Source organism: Petaurus breviceps, unplaced genomic scaffold (assembly GCF_028583685.1).
Source record: "Petaurus breviceps papuanus isolate PSGF00001 unplaced genomic scaffold, PetGlider_PUasm1.0 90823, whole genome shotgun sequence".
Taxonomy (NCBI): domain Eukaryota; kingdom Metazoa; phylum Chordata; class Mammalia; order Diprotodontia; family Petauridae; genus Petaurus; species Petaurus breviceps.
In genome coordinates, this window is record NW_027187352.1 from 19,676,400 (window position 1) to 19,686,364 (window position 9,965).

General features: G+C 43.2%; 1 pseudogene; it reads right to left on the bottom strand.

Annotated features, from left to right (window-relative positions):
• Nucleotides 1-6,899: 6,899 nt before the first annotated feature.
• LOC138148400 (alpha-mannosidase 2C1 pseudogene) lies at nt 6,900-9,176 on the bottom strand (annotated as a pseudogene).
• Nucleotides 9,177-9,965: the final 789 nt, after the last annotated feature.

Sequence of the window (9,965 nt, forward strand, 5' to 3'; positions counted from 1 at the left end):
AAAAATAAAACAATTAGAGTTGTCCCAAAATGGATCAGATGATACCAATGCACAGAAAGACTGAATCATTTGCCTAGTGTCCCATAGTCAGTAAGTATCTGTGATAAGATTTTAAACTCAATTTTCCTCATGCCAAGTGTAGTCTTCTATCTTTGATGCTATCTCACCTCTCAGGTCTTAGTAGTGCTATTAAATTTATCATGACTGTAGGTCTATATATGGAGGCTGAATGACCATTTTGTCAGATAGAGAGGATTCTTTTTGCAAGTATGATTCCTGCCTGATGACCTCTGATGCCCCTTCCAACTCTGAATTTCTGTGAAATGAATAAGTGTGGACATTACTTAAATACATGCAAATTCCAGGAGCATTTCCAATAATCTAATTGCAAACCATAAAGTTCTATATAAATGTTAGCTGTTTTAGACTGTTTTAAAAGGACTGTTTTTAAAAGGGCCATTAACGTCTATGCTTCAGAAAATTATCTTAATGAATATAGAACTAATACTGGGTGGAACAAATAAAAATAAAGGAGAAAATCCACCAGACACAAATGCCAACAGGGGTTGTTGCCCTACCCAGGCTTAGGGTAGACATATCAAGGGGCAAATTTCAGAAGCACATCATTATTTCATGTATGGTTGTGTTACAGTGGAAGGTACACTGGAGGAGGATTCAGAGGAAGGGAAAGGAGCAAACATTTATTAATCTATTTTCTGCCAGGTACTGGGTACTTTACAAATACCTCATGTGAGCCTCCCAACAATCCAGGAGGTAGATGCTGTTATTAGCATTCCTAGTTTTTCAGATGAGGAAATTGAAGCAGAAGGAGATTAAGTGATTTGCCCAACGTTACACAGCTAGTTAGGGTCTGAGGCCAGATTTGAAATAATTTCTTCCCGACTCCAGGTCTTATACTCTGTCCGCTATGACACCTCTGCCTCTAGGCAGAAGACCAGAGTTCAAGTCCTAACTAGGAAGGATTTGTACCATTATCCTTCCCTTCTGGAATTCAGCCACAGGCTGAATTTGAATAAGCCAGACCTATAGCTTCATCCGAGTGAGAGAGAATATGTAGTGTGTTATCAAGCAAGCAAGACTTTGTCTAGGTTCTGGGGGAGAGAGGAGGCAAGCTGAGCGGAAACACAATTGGGCAACATGGGGTTGTCCACAGAGAACCATCTGCTGGAGATCAGCTCAACTGCAGATCACAGTGAAGTAGAAAGCTGAGCAGCAAGAAATAGGGGCTTTGAAGGACAGTGGTGGAAGGACTGCCACCTACTGGGAGCAAAGGAGAGCTACAGGAGGCAAGAAACAGCATTCCCGGAGGAGCAGGAGAGCGGTACTGACACCAGGCAAACCCTGAACATCCTTGGCTGGAGCCCTAGCTAAGTCAACATGGCATGGAGGAGAAGACGTACAAAGTCTAGAGGTCTCTTGAGGTGGATTGTTCACTCTGTGTGTGTGAATGTGTGTAAGTGTGTGTGTGTGTGTGTGTGTGAACAAGCATTCATTAAACACCTACTCAGTCCCAGGCACTATGATAAGCACTGAGAATACAAAGGAGGGAAGGAAGGAGAAAGGGAAAGGAAAAAGCATTTATTAAGCATCTACTGTGTGTCAGGAGTCAAGAGTCCAGTGCTAGAGATGCAAATAAAGACACAAGGCAGTCCCTGCTTTCCAGGCTACTGGGACTTAGAGTCTATCTGTTTCCATTAAGTTTTAACTAAGACTTGTGATTCTGTGTGCTCCTAAGAGGAGCTGGATAGTACAGTTGAGGGGTGCCAGATACTGGATTTCCCAGATCATCTGGCTGAGTCCAACAAGCCAGAGAAGGTGCCCAAAGCATAGCCAAGTCCTTTGTGTCAAGAAAAGAACTCTGACTCAGGAATCACAATAAAATGATGATTCTATACTAGATAATCTTTGAGTTCCCTACTCTCTCAAATGTTCTGTGATTTTAGGTCCTGTTCTTGAGTATCCATATGTTCCTGCATCTAATAGTAAAAGATCTTTGCAATCAAGTGTAAAGTCGGGCAATCAAATTCAACAAAAATTATGAAGGGCGTGCTGTCTACCAGGCATTGATCTGCTCACTGGAAAAACAAAGATTAAAAAGGATAGATAGCGTTCTGATTTTCAGGGATTTATATATGAGAACAACATGTGAACAGGTCACTATGGTACCAGGTAAAATGTGTTAAGAGAGAGAAGCAAAGTGCTCTAAGAAAATATGAAGAGGAGGAAAAGAATTAGGGACGGCTTCATGGAGGAGATGGCATGTGAACTAGACATTGAAGGAAGAGAAGAATTTTATCATTTGGAAATTGGGATGCCCCAACTTTGGCTTGGTTTCCTGCATAATTCTGGCAGAAAAAAATTTCTATTGGGGCCCAAATTACCCACATAATTATCTCAGTTCTCAATTTACATGACTAATTCCAAGAAAGGAAGAGTGGAATAAGAAGAATTGGCTTGGGAATGAAAAAGACCTGGTTCCAGCCCTGACTCTGACATACTGGCTGTATGATTGTTGGCAGGTCATTTAACCTTTTAATGATACAAACAGCTTTCTAAGACAATCAATTATAGAATTGCCAATCTGTGCCAGTGGAGGAAGTTTCCACAGTTGGAGTTTGTAGGATCTTAGATCTGTAAGTGAAGTAAACTCAGAAGTCATCTGAATTCTCAAAGGTTCAGAATTTTTTTCTTTTTTAATATAATCTCAACACTGGAGCCTTAAGTGTCCACAGAAATGATCAAGGACAGAAAACAAGTATAAGTAAAAGGCACTCATGCCCATAAGTATACCTTACACTTAATAAAGTAAAATCAGCATAAAATAATTTCCCTGCTATGTGTATGTATGTCTTTGTATATCTGTGTATGTGATATAAAAGACTGAAAGATTAAGACTGAAAATGAAGCAAATAGTCAGGCATCCTTTTAATCAAGAAGACCCTGTTAACCAAATGGAATCCTTGACCTTTCAGTACAATAGTAATTGATGTTTCTTATCAAGATCTTGATATGCCTTCTGAATCATGCAAAGGTAGTTCAAAACATCAAAAGATCCATGAATTCATCCGTCTGGGCATTCATTCTACTGAGAAAGATGGCAGCCCTCCATAGTGAAGCAAACTTTCACACGTTATTGTGGCCAAATGAATTCATCATCAGGTAACCAACCTTGCAGTGATGAGCTTCTCAACACTTAGTTAGACTAGTGTCAAACCACAAACAACCTAACACCAAATTGGCACTGGAAGCCTTTCTAGCTTGATAGGACCTGCTGGCATTCCTACTGTATTGGCAAGGCCTTTAACAATTCAGTGATGCTTCCATGCCGCAACAAGTCACCAGAATTGTTCTTTAGAGAAGGAAAGGGAAATCACATAGTATTGTAATTGTATTACACTAACTGTGTGACCGTGTAAAATCTGTGGACCTCAGTTTCCTCATTTGTAATATGAGAGACTTGAATTAAATGATCACTGATATCAATTACAGCTCTCATAATATATAATTCTACCCTCAATGTAGATTTGGTGTTAAGGGTATCCTTGGGTTTCTGGCGTGGATTATTAGGCTGAACCCCTTTGAATATTTACAGATATCATTTAGGAGTTTCTGCCATGGTCCAGGACTTGGCACAAACAGTGTAATGTAATCTACCAGCAGGGGTACCTAAAGCAGTGACCTCAGTGAAAAAAAATTAATGGTCAAGTAAGCACTCCTAATAATGTGTCTACTTGTTTATAAATTACATGCATGTACTACCATGCTAATAATTGTGCATATTAGAAAACTTGCAGGAAAATAAACCTAAAAAGGACACAATAAAGACGAAATACATTTTAAAAGGATGAGATGAGGATGAGATAATATTTGAGCCTAGAGATAATAAAATGTTAAGAGTTTATTAAGTATGGGAGCGGCATGGTCAGACCTGCTCTTTAAGAAAATCACTTTGGCAGCCATGTGGAGAATGGATTGGAGTGGGAAGAGACCTGAGGCAGAGAAACCAATTAGAGGCTGTTGCAATATTCCAGATGAGAAGTGGTGAAAGCCTGAGCTAGGGTGGTGACTGTGGATGGATATGAGAGATGTGGGGGTAGAGACACCAAAATGGCAGCTGATTGGATACATAAACATGAGTGAGGTAAATTAAAGTGAGGGGTCAGAGATGACACCAAAACTGAAAACCGCGGGGACTGGAAGGATAGTGATGCTCTCCACAGTAAGAAGCAATTTTAGCAGAAGGGTAGGTTTGAGAGGAGGGATAATGTAATGAGATCTATGATATAGATCTCAATCCCTCCATGCCTACTCATCCTATGTGATTTTCTCTGTCTCATCCAAATGAGGAAGGGGTGCAAGGAGGACTGCAGGGCTCTCATTCATCAGTCATGCTCCTCCCCAAAATGAAAAGACCTTCTGGGAGATCTCTGATATAGCCATGAGGAGATATAGAGGGCAAGTGGTGGAGGCAGAATTTTTCTAATGGCACTTGAACAGCTGCTATGGAGGTGGGGGTGGGGGTGGGGAGATAAATGTAGTTCTTAACTGCCCTGGGGGGATGACACAAAGGAGCGGAGGGGAGGAAAGGGACACACTAGCTATGTGATGTTGGGAAAGTTACTGAACTTTAATCTGCCTCAGTTTCCTCATCTGTAAAATGGGGTTTATAATTAGCACCTACCACCCAAGGGTGTTGTGAAGATCAAATGAGAGAATTGTAAAGCACTGAACACATGGTAAGCACTATATAAATGTTAGCTAGGGCAGCTAGGTGACATAGTGGATAGAGTGTTGAGCCTGGAATCAGAAAGACTTTTATTCCTGAGTTCAAATTTGGCTGCAGATACTTACTAGCTGTGTGACCCTGGGCAAGTCATTTAACACTTTGACTCAGTTTCCTCATCTTTAAAATGAGCTGGACCATCCCCAGAGAAAGAACTGATGGTGTCTGAATACAGACTGCAGCTTACTTTTTCTTTATTTTTCTTGAGGCTTTTTTTGGTCTTGTTTATGTTTTCTTTCACAACATGACTATTATGGATATGTTTTTCATGACTACACATGTATAAGCTATATCAAATTGCTTGCCTTCTCAATGATGGGGAGAGGGAGGAAAGGAGAGAATTTGGAACTCAAAGTCTTAAAAAAGAATGTTAAAAATTGTCTTTACATATAACTGGGAAAAATAAAATACTAAATAAAAGCTTTAAAAAATGATCTATAGAAGGAAATGGCAAACCATTCGAACACCAAAGGACTTAACATCTATATCATTCTTATGGCACTTATCCCCTACTAACTTAAATGGTAGTTACCTTTGATCACTGACCTGTTTTGTCATATCCCCAAAATGTGAATTCCTGAAGGGCAAGGACCATATATTTAATAAAAGTGTCTTAGAGAACAGGGAAGAACTAAGAGATATTGTACAGACTAGCTGCCCCTGACCTTGTGAGACAATCATCACAGCCTGGGCCTTTGGTATACTCCTCACTTAAAATATCAGGCAGTTGACAGTACAGCCCAATGCTTAAGACTTTCCTTTGTATGTATATAGCATAGAAAAACATTTACCCAATAAGAAAACCACTCAATCAGACTTCCCAGAGTTATATAGCTGTTTGATAACTTGACTCTCTTGCTTCCTGTCAATACTTTCAGCTGAGTAGCCATATTAAAGGACCAAGTGAGAAAAACCAACATAGAAGCCTGGGCTTCCCTTGATTTGATATGTTGTCTTCAGCCAACCTCAAAGTTGGGGGTCTTTATTAGGGCTATTTCCAGGAGTGACTGCCTTCCTGTTCTTGTAACTCAGCTATTATGTCTCCCTGGCTTCCATTTCCACCTTTTTACTGATCTCCATCTGGATGTCCTTTTTGCCCTCCATCATCGCAAATCTAACATCTCCCAAAGTGAACTTGCCATTCTCCCCCAAGACCTACCTTTGATCACTGACAGAACCTCAGCAAATACTTCTGCTGGTTTTTTTTCCACTACCCTAGAACGCAGTTGACTCAGGGCTAAAGACTTGAATTCACTGAGGGTGATCTCTTACCATATCTTTATTTATTTCAGGTTTCAGCTTCCTTCTAACCATGTTTATTTTCTCTTTTCCAGTCCAAAGATAATTCTCTTTGGCAAAGAAACAAATTCATAATCAAATAATTTTGCTCTGTCATTCATTATCACTGCCCCACCAACCCAGAGAAATAGCCCTAACCTTGGGGTATGCTGGCAAATGTTTAACAACTGGCTCTCTGAAAAAAAGAATGTACCTAAGACATACTTTTTTTTGGGGGGGGGGGAGGAGAGGGATGCTTGCTAATGAAAATGTTTATTGGATTGATTGAATTGCATCCACTATCCAGTATATGAGAAACAAGCTACTAGGGCCAATGTCAATTAAAGGAAGGAAAGGACAAAGGAGACAGGGGTATACTTTTGAGATGTAGTAGGGGCTAAGATGAGCTCTTGTCCCATGGCTCTTTGGAATTTCTCAGGAAGAGCCAGAGGCTGAATGGAAGAGTCTGAGTTGGGAGCACTAACTTCCCTGGGTAGATTTACTCCTCAAAGTTGCAGTCCATTCCATTCCTTCCACCCCTCCACAGATATTTGTGCTATTGAGATGTGGCACTGCCCCAGGAGCTTGACAAGAAGGCATGTCTGGCTTCCCTCCTAGCCCCAGGTGAACAGTACTGCCCCCAGCTGCAAATGTATTAGGGCAGAGGGGTTTGGGAGCTTGATGCTTGAATGTGACCAAGGTGGAAGTGGTTAGGATCATGGTGGGGGCTCCTACTTGTCTGAGGCCTATGGGCCAGAGATTTCAGGGTGATGAAGCCCAAAGTGCTGGTCCCATCTCTTGAGCAGGGGGTTGGGGACTACAACATAAGGAGTAGAGAAACCACTTAGAAGGGGAAGAAGGAAAGCATTAGGCAGGAGCTCTCTAGGGTCAAGCACTGCTAATGACAAGGGTGTTCCAAAAGATCACAACTAGAAGGAGAAGAGAAGAAAATGAGGCCAATGATAGCCTCCTGTACAGGAAGTGATGTCTACATGGCTGCTGTGTGCCTCATGCAGCCTTAGTACTAGGGTATAAGGGTGGAGTCCAGTCTACGCCTGTTTAACAGTCTCTAATACCACAGAAGATGATGAGACTGAGGAAGCACTCCAGGACTGGCAGAGGGCTGGTCCAGTGAGTATGACATGTAGGGGGAAATTGAGGTTGCAGGAAGCTTGGATGACTCTGGAATCCTGGAATATTACCATGCGTGGCATTATTGCGTAGGTGAACTAATGATGACCCATGTCCTTAGTGGCATGAGGAGACTTGAGTGCCTCCTCATAAGGGGGAGAGGCTGAGGATGTTACTCTGAACAGAGCCCCCATACTCACTGTTGCTGAGAAATGTCACCCCAAAGCCATGCTCTGACAGGCCCATCCATCCACAGGCCCACACCTCTAATTGAACCCAATCCCAAGAGGTATTACAATGTATAGGCCGCTGTATATGCCCAAACTGGATCCCATAGGTGGCATTGGTGGTCTAGGTCCAGACAGGGAATTCCATCTTGAAGAACCTGTGAGACTCATACCAGTTCACTTCTGTGTGAAACCAGAGCTATGGACAAGCAATGTCCAGCACAATTTCTTGTGTCAGGATGCTTCACTTACTGAGCTACAGGGAGAAATGAACACTGCCTCAAAGGCCTCCTGGGATCCCACCTCAAGGGCTTGGTCGAATTTCTCAACTGACTTCTGGGTCTCCAGATGACACTACATCACATCTCAGTACAAGGGAACATAATGAAACATCACAAACTGGTTACCAAAGACACCCCAAGGATAGTTTCCCTGTCTGAGGAAACCAAAACCAAGGAGTTTAAACAGCCCATGGAATCCAGATGCATTCGGATAAAGCCATTCTCCAGCCTCATGGAGCCATCCTGTACCACTCTGACAGCATAAGGAAGTGGGGCAAGACCTGGGGCTTGGGTGTAGCCCATACTAGGCACTGTCACCAGGACCGGATTTTTGCTGCCATTGGCTCCTGGCAGGGCCACCACCTCTGTGTGCTTCTAGCACAGTGTGGTAAAAATGAGGAAGTTATAAAGTAGGCTTAATTCTCAAGAGCCTGGCTCTCCTCTGTGCAGAGACCAAACTGCAGCTCTCAGGAGGCAGGAGCCACTGCCTCTAATCTCTCCACAAACTTCAGAACACCATCCACCACCTGCTGGATACAGCTTCTGGCACGCTTATGGAACTGATTTAGGAGCAAGGGCCTCCAGAGGTGCTGTAATTCAGCAGAAAGTTCCACTGTGTGCCAAGACCCAGCTGCTCAAGAGTTCTACATCAGGCAGGATCTGTGCACAGTAATTCCTTCTTGATTTAGGTGCCATTGTGAAGTTCCAGGAACAATTTCCCTACCCAAGTACAAAGCGGCCTCATGTCCCTCTCTAGTAATGAGAAAAAACATCCTAGGGTAGAGAAATAATATGCCCTGGGCAATCCATCTGTATCCTTCATTTGTTTCAGCTGGTCTAGCATGGCCGAGGTGGGGCCACCACCCCCATCGCCTAACACATAGAGGAAGGCATTGTGGTTCACTGTCCTCTCGTCTTTGTTGTTGTCCACGGCTTTCAGCACCTCTTCTGCATGGCCTTCCATCTCATAAGACTCCCTAGGAGGAAAGTGGACCAATACCCAGGAACTATCATTCCTTTCCAGAAGAAGGCATGATGAAGGAAGGAGTTCACCAAGTTTCAGATCAGCTTCTGTGTCAGGAAGTGTTGGATGTCACAGCCATGCATGCTTTGTGGGAGTTGGGCCGAATATCCAAATATGTCTGGACACCAGAACTCAGGACACACTTTCCCAAATTCTGGAAGGAAGAAATTCTGTCCTTGAAGGAACTATCTTACCGTGGACCCTCTACTGGAAAGGTCCTCATCCATATTGACCCAAGTGCCCCCCACTGGAATAAACTGTCCTGCCTGGATGTACTCCTTGATCTGGGAATATAAGCTTGGGTAGTACCTCTTCACCCACTCATACTGCTGTGCCTAAGAGCAGGCAAATGTGAACTGAGGGTTCTTCTGCATGAGTCAGACAGCTGGTGACCATCTATGAGCACATTTCCAGATAGTCTCCTGGAAGGGCCAGAGTCAAGTTAGCAAAGACAAACCCCAAACTCCATTAGCTTTGCTGCTTTTGTAGACTGATCCCTTGGATACTCCTTCCCTCCAAGGGATTCACACTTGCCTCCAAGGATCTCCTTCCTTCATCTTGTCTGTTAGGATGTAACTGGTCTTCTCATCCAATTTGGTCAAACACAGGACTAATTCCCCATTCCTCCACAATAGGCCTTCTCCACCACTCTTCCAGAGAAAGTGAGCTTCATGACCCCTCTAAGTTTTGGGGATAGTCAGCTCCACTTAGAACTACCAGGTCCACTATGTGGGTCCAAAGGTATTGCCAACTTTGACGGTATGGAAGTTTTGCTCAATGACCGGTTCATATGGCATCCATTCCGGAGTCATGAAACAAGACAGTAAAGTTATAGGGAAACTATCTACATAGAGCCTCAGAAATTGACTAGCTGTGCAACCCTGGGCAAGTCTCTTAACCTCTTCAGTTTCCTCAATTTTCCTTTGTGTGGTTATTTATCTACCTGCCAAGAAGAGAATATGGCAGCCAAGTGTAATACTGGGAGATCCCCAGAAGAGGAAGGGCACTGCAATGGACTTGGAATCCTGGACCACCCTGGGAGGTGTATGCTATTATTATCTATACTTTGCAGATAGAGAAACTGAGGCAGGCAGCAGTGATATGGCTCAGGCATGGCACTCTGCCCCTGTACCAGCATCCTGGCCAAGGTGCATCCCCAGCCCAGGCCTAGCTGCAGAAGAGGGTCAGAGCTCTGTGTCTTTTTCTCTTCCAGGACCTCA